The 19,096-nt window shown below is 42.2% G+C and overlaps 1 non-coding gene across 1 annotated transcript; it reads left to right on the top strand.

Moving 5' to 3' along the window:
• The first annotated feature begins 5,083 nt into the window (after nt 1-5,083).
• Nucleotides 5,084-5,189, top strand: LOC117126957. Its single transcript, XR_004449718.1, has one exon. It is a non-coding gene; the product is annotated as a small nucleolar RNA R71 (small nucleolar RNA).
• Nucleotides 5,190-19,096: the final 13,907 nt, after the last annotated feature.

Genomic DNA, 19,096 nt, shown 5'->3' with positions numbered 1-19,096 from the left:
TGTGTACTTGATAGGTTGATCTGCTTTAGCATCTTTAGTGCTATCTGCAATCAGTAAATCTAAAATGGTGCTAAAGATTGGTTAGATATTCATGTTTAAACCAATATAAGATTATAGTCCCTATTTTCGATAGCTAAGCATAATTTATTTGAAATTCCTTTTTACGTAAGAATAAAATAAATTATATCAGTAAATCTCCCCCCAGACTTAAATTACACTGTCCCAGTGTAACTCAGCCGGAGTTATGATGAAAAGTGTATGATGTACGAAATGTAACAAGTAGGTAAGATACATCTGACCGGGTTAGATATCGATAGATGGGTAAGTGTTACATCGATCGTCGTGTGGTTGCCTTGTCGAACGATGTCGACGTCTCGTCGTCGGTCGATATTCAGGTCCTCCTACTTGGGTCTCCTAAATCTGAAAGAAGTAAAACGAAAGAAATTAAATGCTAGCTAATAAAACCAAAGTAAAATACCTAATAGTGGGTTGCCTCCCACTCAGCGCTTGGTTATAGTCATTTAGCTTGACTGTGGTAGTGATTGGCTATTGGGTGGAGAAGCAGCTGCTTGTTGGAAAGCAAGCATCTACGTCATCTCTGCGCATTCTGGACCAAGATGCAATGAAACTTCTTGTGGCCTCATCATTTCTTGTCCATTTGTCATCCATCTTCCCAAGTACATTGGAGATGTTCTGTAGCCTTTCTTGAATGTTGTCAATGATGACCTGGTGCAAGCCTATGTTGTCATAGGCATATGCTGAAAGATCTGCCAGTTCCTTTTGCATTGACTCCACTGTCTTGTATATCAGCTGCTCGCCGATTGTTGTAGACTCGGCGTCGATCGATGCGATTATGTGTTCGTTGGTCGATCTCGGTGAGTTGCCGTCGATCGATTTTGCCTTTGTCCTGTCGATCGATGCTGATTTCTGATGTTGAGTTGCGAGTTGCCTCTGAATAGCTTTGACTTCTTTCTGTAGCCATTCTGCGTGGTTGTCTAGTCCACTGATTTTGTTGTCGAATGGAAAGTAGATGTCATCGCAGCGTTTGTCAAGTCGTTCCTCCATGTTGTCTAGAGCAGTGTAGATCTTGGATGTGATCTTGTCAACTTCTGCTGCTGTGTAAGGAAGTAACTCCACAGGTTTCTTGCCATCGATCCAGGGTCCTCTTAGCCTGTCGATCGATGCTGATTTTTCCTGCAAAAAACTTTGATTAGTAATGTTCTCAATATCCTTTTGGGCATCAAGTAATTGACTAGACAATTTGTTTAAATATGTCATGACTGGTGATATAAAACGGTCATGCATATCCTCGTAAGTCCTCAGCCTCTCATTCATTGCTGAGACTTTGGCGTCGAGCGATGTGAAGGTGCACATGTCGATCGATGTGGCTGGATGTTGGTCCTTCTTGCGAATGGTGTCCAGGTCTTGCTGTAGTAGCTCGATTTTGGTGCTTAGCCAGTCCACGTTGTTGTTGAGAGGGCAGTAAACGTCGTTTATCCTTGTGTCGATGTATGAGACTTCCCATTCATCCCTGTGTTGTGTTGAGCATCGCGGTTCTGCAAGGGTCTGAGCTGTAGGAAGACTGACGTCGATCGATTTTGCACATGGTGCGTCGATCGATGCTGAGGTCGTAGCTTCCTTCTCAAGTTGCTGACGTAAACTATCAATTTTTGTCCTCATTTCTGCCATACATCTGAAAAGCTCATTGTAGCCTTTATCTAAAGGCTGATGTGTTTCATCTACCAGTGTTTTGAGCTCCTCTCCCAGTTTCTCCTGAGCTCCACAAATACCAAACACCATTTCATCCATTTCTTCTTTGGTGTAGAGTTCTGGTGCCAGTCTTGTGAGTGTGAAGGAAGTGGCATGTTCTGGAAGACAGATGTGGCTCTCTTCAAAAAGAGATGCTCTTTCCAGTATTTTCCTGATGTTGTCCTTTGTGACAGGTATCATCTCACCAGCTGCGCTTCGTGCGTGTCAACGCTTATCTCTGTAGACTCCATATTCGTCCCTTTGTTCCCAAGTGAACTTTCTGGCTCCATACATGTCGAAAGCGCGGCTCCCACATTCATAGCGTCTGTCGATCGACGTCGGAGTATCCATATCGATCGACGTTGGTGTTACCCTGTCGATCGGTGTCTCCATGATACCGTCGATCGATGCCTGCCCTTTTGGTTGGCATGATAGATCTGGGTTGGTCTCTGTTGTGGTGACTCCTGCGTGGTTGTTGGGATCTGTTAGAATGACGTCTGGAGTGCCACGTTGCTGTGAGAACAGGTTGTCGGGTCCATTGGTTACTTGAAGGATGTGTGCTATGTCCTCTCTGGACACTTGTAAAATCCTTCCATCCATTGCACGTGCGTTGCCATCTGGGTCCCTGAAAATACCAAATTCATCAGGTGTTAGAAAACTGTAATCAATGTTTGCATAATTATTCTTTTTAGAAATAGAGAGATTAGGGTTTAGAGTAGTATTGATCGATGTAGATACAGTTACATCGATCGATGGCAGAGTAATTTCTGCAGAACTTGTGTTCTTGAGATGATTGCTCTTCATGGATTTTCCTGTTGATGTAGAAGGAAGAGTGTTCATCTTATTTGCTTGTGTGTTTGCTCTGATGTGTGTAGGTGGTTTCGGAGGTGCAAAATGATTTATATAGGTATCTGTAAACCTAGTTAGGGAGGGAATATTCTCCTGCTCCTGAATTTTCGCTGCGGCACGAATATCGATCGATGTTTCTTTCTGTGTGTCGATTGATGTGAGCGGTTGTTTTGCTGGACGAGGGTGGGTATCGACCGATGTGGAGTGCACAGCGTCGAACGATGTTGGAAACGTGTTGATGAAGTTGTGTATTTCAAGTCTTTCATCCTGCAAAGACATTTCTATTGCACGTTCTTTCATGGAAACCACTGTCTGCCCAACTGCCTATGGAATAATCATCATGTCCTCTCCTGGTTGGAGGTTGGAAGGCAAAATGTTGGTAGCAATGATTAGGTGAAGCAAAATGGTCAAGTGGGTGCATTACGTCGAGTGACGTGTTGTTGTGGTCATCGGTCACCATTGACACATTGGAATCGATCGATGGAAAGGTTGGGGTGTCGATCGATTCCGAGTACTCTGTTTCGTACTCCGATTCATACTCTGCTCCACAATGGCATGCGCCAATGAAGCCAAGTTCTTTCCCATAATCCACAGAATTAATTACCTTTCTCTTAGGTCGGATGGGATCGTAGTGGATGTTTGGGTCTATGAGCGTTAGACACAATTTGTTTTTGTTCATGTCACATACAGCTCCTACTGTAGCTAGGAAGGATCTTCCAAGCAGAAGTGAAGAGTTCCAGTTAAGCTCGATGTCTAAGACATGAAAATCTACAGGGACAAGGGCATTACCAATCAGTACCTCCAGATCTCTTATGATGCCTCCGGATCGTTTCTCTGAAAGATCCACGAAGGTGAAGGATTCTGTTGAGGGTTCGATGGTCAAACCAAGCTGGTCCGCCATGATCCTAGGGAGGATACTAACCGATGCTCCTGTGTCACACATTGAATGGGGAAATTCAACACCCTTGACTATGCATGGTATTGCAAACTTCCCAGGATCACTCTTCTTCGTCAATGTGATCCTGTGTTTCATCTTTCCTCTGACTTGATGAAACATTCTCCTAATGTCCTCCTCAGTTACCTTTGTTTCTCTGAAGAACATCCACAACCGGTGTGTGAAGTAAGCTTCATCAAAAGGTTTTTCGATTGGGATTCTGAGGACTCGTTTAGTGAAACCATCCATCTCCTTATCGTTAGCTTCCCTCTTAAGGTTTTTAGGAATCTTCTCCTTCCTTTTCCTTAACCTTCTCCCTTCAGATTCTTGTTCTTCTTGAACAGGTTCTGTTGAACTATTTAAAGGGTTGGGTGTTGGTTCGGGTGGGGTTTGCTAATGGTTTAGGTGGTGGTCTGAGTGCATTGATGTAATCATTATCGATTAGGGTAACCGCACTCGGTATGTCAGAGGTGCCTGTCAATCGATGGGAGGTGTGTTGTGACGATCGACGTCGGACTCACTCTGTCGATCGATGGTTGAGTTAACCGATCGATTTTTTCATATAAAGGGGAGGGTGGGTGAGGATGCTTGGCTGCGAATTCTTCATGAGTTAGAATTCGAACCGCATTGCATTCAGTCGAATCGGCAGACGACGTCGATCGATGTCTGGAGTAATCCGTCCATCGATCTTCATCATGGTCTGTCGATCGATGCGAGTTCATCGACATCGGTCGACACCATTGGGATCCGCCGAGACTCATGGAGCTTTCAATTTTGAAATCTCCTTCCTCAAGGTTTTCATTTCTCACCACTTGCCAGAATTCATCATCTATGATGGCATTTACGTGGTGTTTCCCTTTGTCGGCTCCTGCTTCTCTAGCAAAAGCTTCTTGCCTCTTAATAGTCTCGCCCGTCTGAATTACTTGGGTTTCAAGTTTTCTCACCTGAGTCCCTAAGGTCTCGATTTTGGTGTTCAGATTGTTGTAGGCAGAGTCTATCTTACCGTTGAAATCCACGGTGATTTGTTGTTGTCCCAACAGTACTCGATCAAGCATTTCTTCGATCTTGCTTTCCTGAGTTTGGGGTGGTGGATTTTGATAGTAAGAGTTCGAGTAGCTCTTGCTGTTGTTGAAGGGTTTTTGAAATTGTGAACTTTGGTTACTTCTTTGGCCATTTCCAAAGAAGTTTCTGTTTCCGCCCTGGTTTCCAAATTTTTGGAATCCGGTACCTCCGATGTAGTTCACATCTTCTTCTCCTTCAGTATCTGCTACTTCTCCTTCAGCTGAACAGACTTGCTTCCTAAGAAGTTCGTGCACCACATCTAACTTAGCTCTTACTTCGTCCATCTGTTCCTTCCCGATAGAGGCTACAGACTTCTTCCGTTCAGAGTCAGTGTTTTTGGTGCTGCTGCTGTTAGCAAGGTTTTCGATAAGTCTCACAGCTTCCAACGGATTCCGAGTAGTGAAGTTTCCTTCACTCGCCGTATCAAGAGCCATTTGATACTGTAAGGCGAGACCTCGGAAGAAAGTGCTTAGCAGCTGCACTTCATTAAATCCGTGGTGTGGACAGTCTCGCTGGAAAAACCTAAATCTAATCCACGCATCTTTGAAGGACTCTCCAGCCTTCTGCGAGAATGTGGAAATTTTGTTCCGAAGTTCTTCAGCGCGCGCCTCATCGAAGAAGTTTCGTAAGAAAGCATTCTTGATGTCGCTCCAGGATGCTAAAGATCATGTGGGTTGCTGCCTAAGCCAGTGCATCGCTTCTCCATTCAGCGTGTATCTGAAGAGCTTGCACAACAGGTAATCTTCGGGGACTCCTTCCATCCGAATGGCAGCGATTAGATCCTCGAACCGTTCCAAATGGTCCATAGGATGCTCGTGCGGTAACCCAGAGTAGGGTATCTGCGACACGAGAGTGTAGTATTGAGGCTTCAGCTCGAAATTCTGTTTCTGGATCTCTGGAAGTCGAATCGCTGATCTGTGGGAATAGTACTCATCTGGGCGATTGTAGTCGGCCAGTGGTTTCGATCGAGCGTCCTCATCTACAGGTTGAGCAGCTCCTGTAGCATCAGCATCAGGGATTACAGTTCCCTGGGCCTCTATTTTCTGACCTGTTGTATTACGCAGATGACCGGCTTGGTCATACAGGTTTCCGTTCTCATCCTGAGTTAGAATAATAATGTTTACCATTTTTGACGACACGTTATCGATCGACGTACGCGGTGTAGTATTGATCGTTGTCGAACGACTGGCATCGATCGACGATGACGGTCTGGTGTCGGTCGACAGTTGGTTGTGCGTATCGATCGACGACGATGTGGAACGTTGACCTCTACGTATGGTGCGTTCCAAATGAGCAGGATCGTCTGAGAACAGAAAGTCTTTCTCCTTGTTGCTTCTGATACCGCTGGGCATGCACCTGAAAAGACAAGAAAAAGCTTCCCGGCAACGGCACCAAATTTGATACCACTCAAATTACCCTAAGGAGTGTTAATCTCATCAAAAGAGGTTCAGATGTAGTACTTAGGGATCGAATCCACAAGGAGCTAGGGAACAATTAAATCTAGTGTTTCTTAATTCTAAAGGTTGTAATGTTTTAAATAAAATAGCAATAGTAACTAGCGAGTAAATGATAAATGTAACTTAGGTTGGAAATGATATTAGATGCAGAGCCACTATTCAGGTGTTGGAGATTATAATTCCTATAGATGCCTAACTGTTGCATGCATGATATATTAGAGCTCATTCGCTTAACTCAGTGATCAGCTGTCGCATGTACCACTGGTTAACAGACTAGATCTTGTGTCTCACCGGTTAGATGCAGACACAACAGAGTGTCGATCGATAGTCTATTAAGACGTCGACCGATACACTTTTGCCAACATTGATCGATTGTCAGTTGAGGACATCGATCGATGGGTTCTAGCCAGGCCTATGCGCAAGTATGAAAATGCTCTACTAAGATTCTAAATTGGCGGTTAGCCCTCTCTAGCAATCCTAATATGATAGATAGATGTCAGGATGGGATAACAAGGGTGCTTGAATATGCAATCCAATGATCATGTTCTAGTTAGCTAGGCTAAAACAAGCAATGAATACAAATCTATCATGAATATCACAACAAGGCATATCTATAGTTTGGGGCTAATCCCACAAACATCTGAACCCTGGATCTAACAGTTGAACTACTCAGACATAGCAAAGCAATTCATATCAATGGATAAATAGAAACTCATAGAATAGATGATAAGAAAATGAAACAAGGAGTTCCAATCACAAGTGATCTTCTCTCCCAAATGAAACTTGTAACAAAACTAGGTCTAGAAAAGAAAAGCTCTCCCTGCCGTCAAACACTTAGGCAGTATATATTCTACTAGGTTAAAAACTCGTCAGAGCATTTTGGTAATTTGGCTTGGCCTTGGTTTTTAAGTCTGCTGAATCCAAAATGTCGCGTCTGGTGTCTCGACATCGATCGACGGTACATGTGTACATCAATCGATATTAATCTTCATCTGTCGAGGCATTTCCTGATATCGATCGTCAGCACTGATGCGTATCGATCGATTATTCTTCCTCTCGTCGACCTCTAAGTGGTCAGCTCGGATGAAATGTCCTTTATGCTCCAAAATGTTCCAATGTCATAGCTTTACTCCGAAATGCACCTGAACCTGAAAACATACCTAGAAGAGTAGAAAGCATAGATATATATATATAGTAAAATAATAATATACCATGGATAAAAATGGGTCAAATCCAAGGTATATCACCTATGCGCGAGTATGATATGCCCTATTAAGATACTAAATTGGCGGTTAGCCCTCTCTAGCAGTCCTAATATGATAGATAGATGTCATGATGGGATAACAAGGGTGCTTGAGTATGCAATCCTATGATCAAATTCTAGTTAGCAAGGCTAAAACAAGCAATGAATACAAATCTATCATGAATATCACAACAAGGCAGATCTATAGTTTGGGGCTAATCCCACAAACCTATCTGAACCCTGGATCTAATAATTGAACTACTCGGACATAGCAAAGCAATTCATAACAATGAAGAAATAGAAACTCATAGTATATATGAAAATAAATAAAAACAAGGAGTTCCAATCACAAGTGATTTTCTCTCCAAAACTTGTAACAAAAAGGTCTCTACCAAAAAGCTCTCTCTTCCGTCAAAAAACTTATGCAGTATATAATCTACTAGGTTAAAAACTCGTCAGGGCATTTTGGTAATTTGGCTTGGCCTTGGTTTTTAAGTCTGCTGAATCCAAAATGTCGCGTGTCTAATGTCTCGACATCGATCGATGGTACTTGTGTACATCGATCGATATTAATCTTCATTTGTCGAGGCATCTCCTGGTATCGATCAACAGCACTGATGCGCATCGATCGATTGTTCTTCCTCTCGTCGACCTCTACGTGGTCAGCTCGGGTGAAATGTCCTTTAAGCTCCAAAATGCTCCAAAGTCATAGCTTTACTCCGAAATGCACCTGAACCTGAAAACATACCTAGAAGAGTAGAAAACATAGATATATATATATAGTAAAATACTTATATACCATGGATGAAAATGGGTCAAATCCAAGGTATATCAACTCTCCAGACTTACCCTTTTGCTTGTCCTCAAGCAAAACATACATACAGTTTCTCTGAAAGAGGTTTGAAAGTTCTTGGGACTTAAGATTTTAAAGCAAGAAATCTTTTCCTCAACAATTTTGCAACCACATTTAAAAAGTCCTAATCACAAAAGCACACTATGCAATATCCTAGCTTAGCAACCATTTCTAACATAACACAACTCATCAATTGACGTCTGAATCCCCTCTACTGATTTCATTTCTTAGCATAAATATAAATTGAATGCTTTACCTTGGGAGTATCGATCACAGGACGCAAGGATTTCAGACAGGTATCTGGAGCTGCAGGTAAAAGTTAGTTCCTAGTTTCTCTTTCTCTAATTTTCTCTCTTGAGTCAAGGTCTGCTTCCGTTGCAGGATCACTGACCAAGATTGGACAGGCTTCCATGAATCAAAACTTAATGGTGGTTGCCACCAAGTTCTGTTCACTTCTTTTTGACCTATATCCAAGAGTTCTTTGCGAAAGCGAGACTTGAAGATTGACACCTCCAAGTCCCGTTTCGAACTCTTTTATTGGAGTCTTTATGAATTAAGCCTTAATGGTTTTAGCCACCAAGTCCTGTTCAGACTCATCTTAATTAAACAATAGATCTTATTTATTTTTATTTATTGTTATTATTATTATTATTATTATTTTTTTTTATAAATACTCACTAACAAATCTAGAGAGAGAAAATGTGATAAATAATCTACACCAGGCGTTACCTTCCAGACCTGTCTGAAGAATCCGATCCCATGTATACCAAGCCCCAAGACAAGCGGTTATGTCAGGTTTAGTGTTGGAAATCAGCTTTGGTTACTTCATACGGTTCAAGGAAAGTGTGTAGTTGATAGGTTGATCTGCTTTAGCATCTTTAGTGCTATCTCAATCAGTAAATCTAAAATGGTGCTAAAGATTGGTTAGATATTCAAGTTTAAATCAATATAAGGTTATAGTCCTTATTTTTAAATAGCTAAGCATAATTTATTAAAATTCTTTTTTATATAGGAATAAAATAAATTATATCAGTAAATCTCCCCTCAGACTTAAATTACACTGTCCCAGTGTAACTCAGCCGGAGTTATGATGAAATAGTTCATGATGTACGAAATGTAACAAGTAAGGAAGATACATCTGACCGGATTTGATATCGATCGATGGTTAAGTGTTACATCGATCGTCGTGTGGTTGTCCATGTCGAGCGATGTCGACGCCTCGTCGGCGGTTGATATTCAGGTCCTCCTACTTGGGTCTCCTAAATCTGAAAGAAATAAAACGAAAGTAAATAAATGCTATCTAATAAAACCAAAAGAAAATACCTAATAGTGGGTTGCCTCCCACTCAGCGCTTGGTTATAGTCATTTAGCTTGACTGTGGTAGTGATTGGCTATTGGGTGGAAAAACAGCTGCTTGTTGGAAAGCAAGCATCCACGTCATCTCTGCACATTCTGGACCAAGATGCAATGAAACTTCTTGTGGCCTCATCATTTCTTGTCCATTTGTCATCCATCTTCTCAAGTACATTGGAGATGCTCTGTAGCCTTTCTTGAACGTTGTCAATTCTGACCTGGTGCCAGCCTATGTTGTCATAGGCGTATGCTGAAAGTTCTGTCAGTTCCTTTTGCATTGACTCTACTGTCTTGTGTATCAGCTGCTCGCCGATTGGTGTAGACTCGGGGTCGATCGATGCGATTAGGTGTTCGTTGGTCGATCTCGGCGAGTTGCCATCGATCGATTTCGCTAGTGTCCTGTCGATCGATGCTGATATCTGGTGTTGAGCTGCGACTTGCCTCTGAATGACTTTGACTTCTTTCTGTAGCCATTCTACGTGGTTGTCTAGTCCATTGATTTTGTTGTCGAATTGAAAGTAGATGTCATCTCAGCGTTTGTCAAGTCGTTCCTCGATGGTGTTTAGAGCAGTGTAGATCTTGGATGTGATCTTTTCAACCTCTGCTGCTGTGTAAGGAAGTAACTCCACAGATTTCTTGCCAATTATCCAAGGCCCTCGTAGCCTGTCGATCAATGCTGATTTTGCCTGCAAAAAATTTTGATTAGTAGTGTTATCAATATCCTTTTGGGCATGAAGTAATTGAGTAGATAATTTGTTTAAATCTATCATGACTGGTGATATAAAGTTGCCATGCATGTCCTCGTAAGTCTTCATCCTCTCATTCATAGCTGAGACCTTAGCATCGAGCGATGTGAAGGTACACATGTCGATCGATGTGGCTGGTTGTTGGTCCTTCTTGCGAATAGTGTCTAGATCTTGCTGTAGTAGCTCGATTTTAGTGCTTAGCCAGTCCATGTTGTTGTTGAGAGGGTAGTACACGTCGTTTATCCTCGTGTCGATGTATGAGACTTCCGACTCATCCTTGTGTTGTGCTGAACATTGCGGTTCTGCAGGGATCTGGGCTGTAGGAAGACTGACGTCGATCGATGGTGCATGTGGTGCGTCGATCGATGTTGAGGTCGTGGCTTCCTTCTCAAGTTGCATACGTAAACTCTCAATTTTTGTCCTCATTTCTGCCATACTTCTGAAAAGCTCATTGTAGCCTCTATCCAAAGGTTGATGTGTATCTTCTACCAATGATTTGAGCTCCTCTCCCAGTTTCTCCTGAGCTCCACAAATACCAAACACCATCTCATTGATTTCATCTTTGGTGTAGAGTTCTGGTGCCAGTCTTGTGAGTGTGAAGGAAGTGGAATGTTCTGGAAGACAGATGTGGCTCTCTTCAAAAAGAGATGCTCTTTCCAGTAATTTCCTGATGTCGTCCTTTGTGATAGGTATCATCTCACCAGCTACGCCTCGTGCGTGTCCACACTCATCTCTGTAGACTCCATACTCATCCCTTTGTTTCCAAGTGAACTTTCTGGCTCCGTACATGTCAAAAGCGCGGTTCCCAAATTCATACCGTCTGTCGAACGACGTCGGTTCATCCCTATCGATCCACGTTGGTGTTACCCTGTCGATCAATGTCTCAATAGTCCTGTAGATCGATGCTTGCTCTTTTGGTTGGCGTGATAGATCTGGACTGATTTCTGTTGTGGCGACTCCTACGTGGTTGTTAGGATCTGTTTGAATGACGTCTGGAGTGCCACGTTGCTGTGAGAATAGGTTGTCAGGTCCATTGGCTACTTGAAGGATATCTGTTATGTCCCCTCTGGACACTTGTAAGATCCTTCCATCCATTGCACGTGCGTTGCCATCTGGGTCCCTGAAAATACCAAATTCATCAGGTGTTAGAAAACCGTAATCAATGTTTGCATAATCATTTAATTTAGAAATAGAAAGATTAGGGTTTAGAGTAGTATCGATCGATGTAGATACAGATGCATCGATCGATAGCAGAGTAATTTCTGCAGAACTTGTGTTCTTGAGATGATTGTTCTTCATGGATTTTCCTGTTGATGTAGATGGAAGAGTGTTCATCTTTTTTGCTTGTGTGTCTGCTCTGGTGTGTGGAGGTGGTTTCGGGGATTCAAAACGATTTATATAGGTATCTATAAACCTAGTTGGAGAGGGAATATTCTCCTGCTCCTGAATTTTCGCTGCGGCGCGAATATCCATCGATGTTCATGTGTGAGTGTCGATCGATGTGAGCGGTTGTTTTGCTGGACGAGGGAGGGTATCGACTGATGTGGAGTGCACTTCGTCGAACGATGTTGGAAACGTGTTTGTGGACTTATGTGGTTTGAATCTTTCATCCTGCAAAGACATTTCTATTGCACGTTCTTTCCAATAATCCTCATCGTCTTCCTTTGTATGTTCCTCATTAGGTGAAGTAATTACATTGTCAACTGCAAAACTTTCATGGAAACCACTGTCTGCCCAACTGCCTATGGAATAGTCATCAAGTCCTCCCTTGCTTGGAGGTTGGAAGGCAAAGTGTTGGTAACAATGATTAGGTGGAGTGAAATGGTCAACTCGGTGCTTTACGTCGAGTGACGTGTTGTTGCGGTCATCGGTCACTGTTGACTCATTGGAATCGATCGATGGAAAGGTTGGGGTGTCGATCGATTCCGAGTACTCTGTTTCGTACTCCGATTCATACTCTGCTCCACAATGGCATGCGCCAATGAAGCCAAGTTCTTTCCCGTAATCCACAGAATTAATGACTTTTCGCTTTACTCGGATGGAGTCGTAGTGGATGTTGGGGTCTATGAGCGTCATACACAATTTGTTTTTGTTCATGTCACATACAGCTCCTATTGTAGCTAGGAAAGATATTCCAAGCAGAAGTGAAGAGTTCCAGTTAAGCTCAATGTCTAGGACATGAAAATCTACAGGGACAAGGGCATTACCAATCTGTACCTCCAGATCTCGTATGATACCTCCTTATCGTTTCTCTGAAAGATCCACGAAGGTGAAGAATTCTGTTGAAGGTTCAATGGTCAAACCAAGCTGGTCTGCTATGATCCAAGGGAGGATACTAACTGATGCTCCTGTGTCACACATTGAATGGGGAAATTCAACACCCTTGACTACGCATGGTATTGCAAACTTCCCAGGATCACTCTTCTTCGTCAATGTGATCATGTGTTTCATCTTCTCTCTTGCTTGATAAAACATTCTCCTAATGTCCTCCTCAGTTACCTTTGTTTCTCTGAAGAACATCCACAACCGGTGTGTGAACTAAGCTTCATCAAAAGGTTTTTCGATTGGGATTCTGAGGACTCTTTTAGTGAAACCATCTATCTCCTTATCGTTAGCTTCCCTCTTAAGGTTCTTAGGAATTTTCTCCTTTCTTCTCCTTAACCTTCTCCCTTCAGTTTCCTGATTTTCTTGAACTGGTTCTGGTGAACTATTTAAAGGGTTAGGTTTTGGTTCGGGTGGGTTAGCCAATGGTTTAGGTGGTGGTCTGAGTGCTTTGATGTAATCATTATCGATTGAGGGTAACCTCATACCACTCAAATTACCCTAAGGAGTGTTACTCTCATCAAAAGAGGTTCAGATGTAGTACTTAGGGATCGAATCCCCAAGGAGCTAGGGAACAATTAAATCTAGTGTTTATTAATTCTAAAGATTGTATTGTTTTAAATGAAATAGCAATGGTAACTAGCGAGTAAATGATAAATGTAACTTAGGTTGGAAATGATATTAGATGCAGGGCCACTATTCAGGTGTTGGAGATTATAATTCCTATAGATGCCTAACTGTTGCATGCATGATATATTAGGGCTCATTCGCTTAACTCAGTGATCAGCTGTCGCATGTACCACTGGTTAACAGACTAGATCTTGTGTCTCACCGGTTAGATGCAGACACAAGAGAGTGTAGATCTATAGTCTATTAAGACGTCGACCGATACACCTTTGCCAACTTCGATCGATTGTCAGTTGAGGACATCGATCGATGGGTTCTAGCCAGGCCTATGCGCGAGTATGAAAATGCTCTACTAAGATTCTAAATTGGCGGTTAGCCCTCTTTAGCAATCCTAATATGATAGATAGATGTCAGGATGGGATAACAAGGGTCCTTGAATATGCAATCCTATGATCAAGTCCTAGTTAGCTAGGCTAAAACAAGCAATGAATACAAATCTATCATGAATATCACAACAAGGCAGATCTATAGTTTGAGGCTAATCCCATAAACCTATCAGAACCCTGGATCTAACAGTTGAACTACTCAGACATAGCAAAGCAATTCATATCAATAGATAAATAGAAACTCATAGAATAGATGATAAGAAAATGAAACAAGGAGTTCCAATTACAAGTGATCTTCTCTCCAAATGAAACTTGTAACAAAACTAGGTCTAGAAAAGAAAAGCTCTCCCTGCCGTCAAAACACTTGCAGTAAATATTCTACTAGGTTAAAAACTCGTCAGTGCATTTTGGTAATTCGGCTTGGCCTTGGTCTTTAAGTATGCTGAATCCAAAATGTCGCGTCTGGTGTCCCGACATCGATCGATGGTACTTGTGTACATCGATCGATATTAATCTTCATCTGTCAAGGCATTTCCTGATATCGATCGTCAGCACTGATGCGCATCGATCGATTATTCTTCCTCTCGTCGACCTCTAAGTGGTCAGCTCGGGTGAAATGTCCTTTATGCTCCAAAATGCTACAAAGTCATAGCTTTACTCCGAAATGCACCTGAACTTGAAAACATACCTAGAAGAGTAGAAAACATAGATATATATATAGTAAAACAATAATATACCATGGATAAAAATAAGTCAAATCCAAGGTATATCAACTCTCCCAGACTTACCCTCTTGCTTGTCCTCAAGCAAAACATACAGGCAGTCTCTCTGAAAGAGGTTTTAAAGCATAGAAATCTTTTCCTCAACAATTTTGCAACCACATTTAAAAGGTCCTAATCACAGAAGCACACTATGCAATATCCTAGCTTAGCAACCATTTCTAACATAACACAACTCATCAATCCATGTCTGACATCCCCTCTACTGACTTCATTTCTTAGCACAAATATAAAGTGAATGCTTTACCTTGGGAGTATCGATCATAGGATGCAAGGATTTCAGACATGTATCTGGAGCTGCAGGTACAAGTTAGTTCCTAGTTTCTCTCTCTCTAATTTTCTCTCTTGAGTCAAAGTCTGCTTCCATTGCAGGATCAGTGACCAAGATTGGACAGGCTTCCATGAATCAAAACTTAATGGTGGTTGCCACCAAGTTCTGTTCACTTCTTTTTGACCTATATCCAAGAGTTCTTTGCGAAAGCGAGCCTTGAAGATTGCCGCCTCCAAGTCCCGTTTCGAACTCTTTTATTTGAGTCTTTATGAATCAAGCCTTAATAGTTTTAGCCACCAAGTCCTGTTCAGACTCATCCTAATTAAACAGTAGATCTTACTTACTTTTTATTATTATTATTATTATTATTATTATTATTATTAATTTTTTTTTTAAAATACTCTATAACTAATCTAGGGTCAAAATCTAAAGAGAGAAAATGTGATAAATAATCTAAACTAGGCGTTACCTTCTAGACCTATCTGAATAATCCGATCCCATGTATACCAAGCCCCAAGACAAGCGGTTATGTCAGGTTTAGTGTTGGAAATCAGCTTTGGTTACTTCATACGGTTCAAGGCAAGTGTGTATTTGATAGGTTGATCCGCTTTAGCATCTTTAGTGCTATCTGCAATCAGTAAATCTAAAATGGTGCTAAAGATTGGTTACATATTCATGTTTAAATCAATATAAGATTATAGTCCTATTTTCGATAGTTAAGCATAATTTATTTGAAATTCCTTTTTACATAAGAATAAAATAAATTATATCAGTAAATCTCCCCCGAGACTTAAATTACACTGTCCCAGTATAATTCAGCCGGAGTTATGATGAAAAGTGTATGATGTACGAAATGTAACAAGTAGGTAAGATACATCTGAACGGATTAAATATCGATCGATGGGTAAGTGTTACATCGATCGTCGTGTGGTTGCCTATGTCGAACGATGTCGACGTCTCGTCGTCGATCGATATTCAAGTCCTCCTACTTGGTTCTCCTAAATCTGAAAGAGATAAAACGAAAGAAATCAAATGCTAGCTAATAAAACCGAAGTAAAATACCTAATAGTGGGTTGCCTCCCACTCAGCGCTTGGTTATAGTCATTTAGATTGACTGTGGTGGTGATTGGCTATTGGGTGGAGAAGCAGCTGCTTGTTGTAAAGCAAGCATCCACGTCATCTCTGCGCATTCTGGACCAAGAGGCAATGAAACTTCTTGTGGCCTCATCATTTCTTGTCCATTTGTCATCCATCTTCCCAGGTACATTGGAGATGTTCTGTAGCCTTTCTTGAATGTTGTCAATGCTGAACTGATGCCAGCCTATGTTGTCATAGGCGTATGCTGAAAGATCTGTCAGTTCCTTTTGCATTGACTCTACTGTCTTGTGTATCAGCTGCTCGCCGATCGGTATAGACTCAGCGTCGATCGATGCGATTATGTGCTTGTTGGTCGATCTCGGTGAGTTGCCGTCGATCGATTTCGCTTTTGTCCTGTCGATCGATGCTGATATCTGATGTTGAGCTGCGAGTTGCCTCTGAATGGCTTTGACTTCTTTCTGTAGCCATTATGCGTGGTTGTCTAGTCCACTGATTTTGTTGTCGAATGGAAAGTAGATGTCATCGCAGCGTTTGTCAAGTCGTTCCTCCATGGTGTCTAGAGCAGTGTAGATCTTGGATGTGATCTTGTCAACCTCTGCTGCTGTGTAAGGAAGTAACTCCACAGGTCTTTTTGCCATCGATCCAGGGTCCTCTTAGCCTGTCGATCGATGCTGATTTTACTTGCAAAAAACTTTGATTAGTAATGTTCTCAATATCCTTTTGGGCATCAAGTAATTGACTAGACAATTTGTTTAAATCTATCATGACTGGTGATATAAAACGGTCATGCATATCCTCGTAAGTCCTCAGCCTCTCATTCATTGCTGAGACTTTGGCGTCGAGCGATGTGAAGGTGCACATGTCGATCGATGTGGCTGGTTGTTGGTCCTTCTTGCAATTGGTGTTCAGATCTTGTTGTAGTAGCTCGATTTTAGTGCTTAGCCAGTCCACATTGTTGTTGAGAGGGCAGTAAACGTCGTTTATCCTCGTGTCGATGTATGAGACTTCCCATTCATCCCAGTGTTGTGTTGAACATCGCGGTTCTGCAAGGATCTGAGCTGTAGGAAGACTGACGTCGATCGATGTTGCACGTGGTGCGTCGATCGATGCTGAGGTCGTAGCTTCCTTCTCAAGTTGCTTACGTAAGCTTTCAATTTCTGTCCTCATTTCTGCCATACATCTGAAAAGCTCATTGTAGCCTCTATCCAAAGGCTGATGTGTGTCATCCACCAATATTTTGAGCTCCTCTCCCAGTTTCTCCTGAGCTCCACAAATACCAAACACCATTTCATTGATTTCTTCTTTGGTTCTGGTGCCAGTCTTGTGAGTGTGAAGGAAGTGGCATGTTCTGGAAGACAGATGTGGCTCTCCTCGAAAAGAGATGCTTTTTCCAGTATTTTCCTGATGTTGTCCTTTGTGACAGGTATCATCTCACCAGCTGCGCTTCGTGCGTGTCCACGCTCATCTCTGTAGACTCCATATTCGTCTCTTTGTTCCCAAGTGAACTTTCTGGCTCCATACATGTCGAAAGCGCGGTTCCCACATTCATAACGTCTGTCGATCGACATCGGTTCATCCATATCGATCGACGTTGGTGTTACCCTGTCGATCGATGTCTCCGTTGTACCGTCGATCGACGCTTGCCCTTTTGGTTGGCGTGATAGATCTGGGTCGGTCTCTGTTGTGTTGACTCCTGCGTGGTTGTTAGGATCTGTTAGAATGACGTCTGGAGTGCCACGTTGCTGTGAGAACAGGTTGTCAGGTCCATTGGCTACTTGAAGGATGTCTGCTATGTCCTCTCTGGACACTTGTAAAATCCTTCCATCCATTGCACGTGCGTTGCCATCTGGGTCCCTGAAAATACCACATTCATCAGGTGTTAGAAAACCGTAATCAATGTTTGCATAATTATTCATTTTAGAAATAGAGAGATTAGGGTTTATAGTAGTATCGATCAATGTAGATACAGTTACATCGATCGATGGCAGAGTAATTTCTGCAGAACTTGTGTTCTTGAGATGATTGCTCTTCATGGATTTTTCTGTTGACGTAGAAGGAAGAGTATTCATCTTATTTGCTTGTGTGTTTGCTCTGATGTGTGTAGGTGGTTTCGGAGGTGCAAAACTATTTATATAGGTATCTGTAAACCTAGTTAGGGAGGGAATATTCTCCTGCTCCTGAATTTTCGCTGCGGCGCGAATATCGATCGATGTTCCTTTCGGTGTGTCGATCGATGTGAGCGGTTGTTTTGCTGGACGAGGGTGGGAATCGACCGATGTGGGGTGCACAGCATCGAACGATGTTGGAAACGTGTTGGTGAACTTATGTGTTTCAATTCTTTCATCCTGCAAAGACATTTCTATTGCACGTTCTTTCCAGTAATCCTCATCGTATTCCTCGGTATGTTCCTCATGAGGTGAAGTAATTACAGTGTCAACTGCAAAACTTTCATGGAAACCACTGTCTGCCCAACTGCGTGTGGAATAATCATCATGTCCTCTCCTGGTTGGAGGTTGGAAGGCAAAATGTTGGTAACAATGATTAGGTGAAGCGAAATGGTCAACTGTGTGCATTACGTCGAGGGACGTGTTGTTGCGGTCATCGGTCACCGTTGACACATTGGAATCGATCGATGTAAAGGTAGGGGTGTCGATCGATTCCGAGTACTCTGTTTCGTACTCCGATTCATACTCTGCTCCACAATAGCATGCGCCAATGAAGCCAAGTTATTTCCCATAATCCACAGAATTAATTACCTTTCTCTTAGGTCGGATGGGATCGTAGTGGATGTTTGGGTCTATGAGCGTTAGACACAATTTGTTCTTGTTCATGTCACATACAGCTCCTACTGTAGCTAGGAAAGATCTTCCAAGCAGAAGTGAAGAGTTTCAGTTAAGCTCAATGCCTAGGACATGAAAATCTACAGGGACAAGGGCATTACCAATCAGTACCTCTAGATCTCTTATGATGCCTCCTGATTGTTTCTCTGAAAGATCCACGAAGGTGAAGGATTCTGTTGAGGGTTCGATGGTCAAACCAAGCTGGTCTGCCATGATCCTAGGGAGGATACTAACCGATGCTTCTGTGGCACACATTGAATGGGGAAATTCAATACCCTTGACTACGCATGGTATTGCGAACTTCCCAGGATCACTCTTCTTCGTCAATGTGATCCTGTGTTTCATCTTTCCTCTGACTTGATGAAACATCCTCCTAATGTCCTCCTCAGTTACCTTTGTTTCTCTGAAGAACATCCACAACCGGTGTGTGAAGTAAGCTTCATCAAAAGGTTTTTTGATTGGGATTCTGAGGACTTGTTTAGTGAAACCATCCATCTCCTTATCGTTAGCTTCCCTCTTAAGTTTTT

The sequence above is a fragment of the Brassica rapa genome, chromosome A07, assembly GCF_000309985.2.
Source record: "Brassica rapa cultivar Chiifu-401-42 chromosome A07, CAAS_Brap_v3.01, whole genome shotgun sequence".
NCBI classification, from domain to species: domain Eukaryota; kingdom Viridiplantae; phylum Streptophyta; class Magnoliopsida; order Brassicales; family Brassicaceae; genus Brassica; species Brassica rapa.
This window is presented reverse-complemented; position numbering and strand designations above follow the sequence as displayed.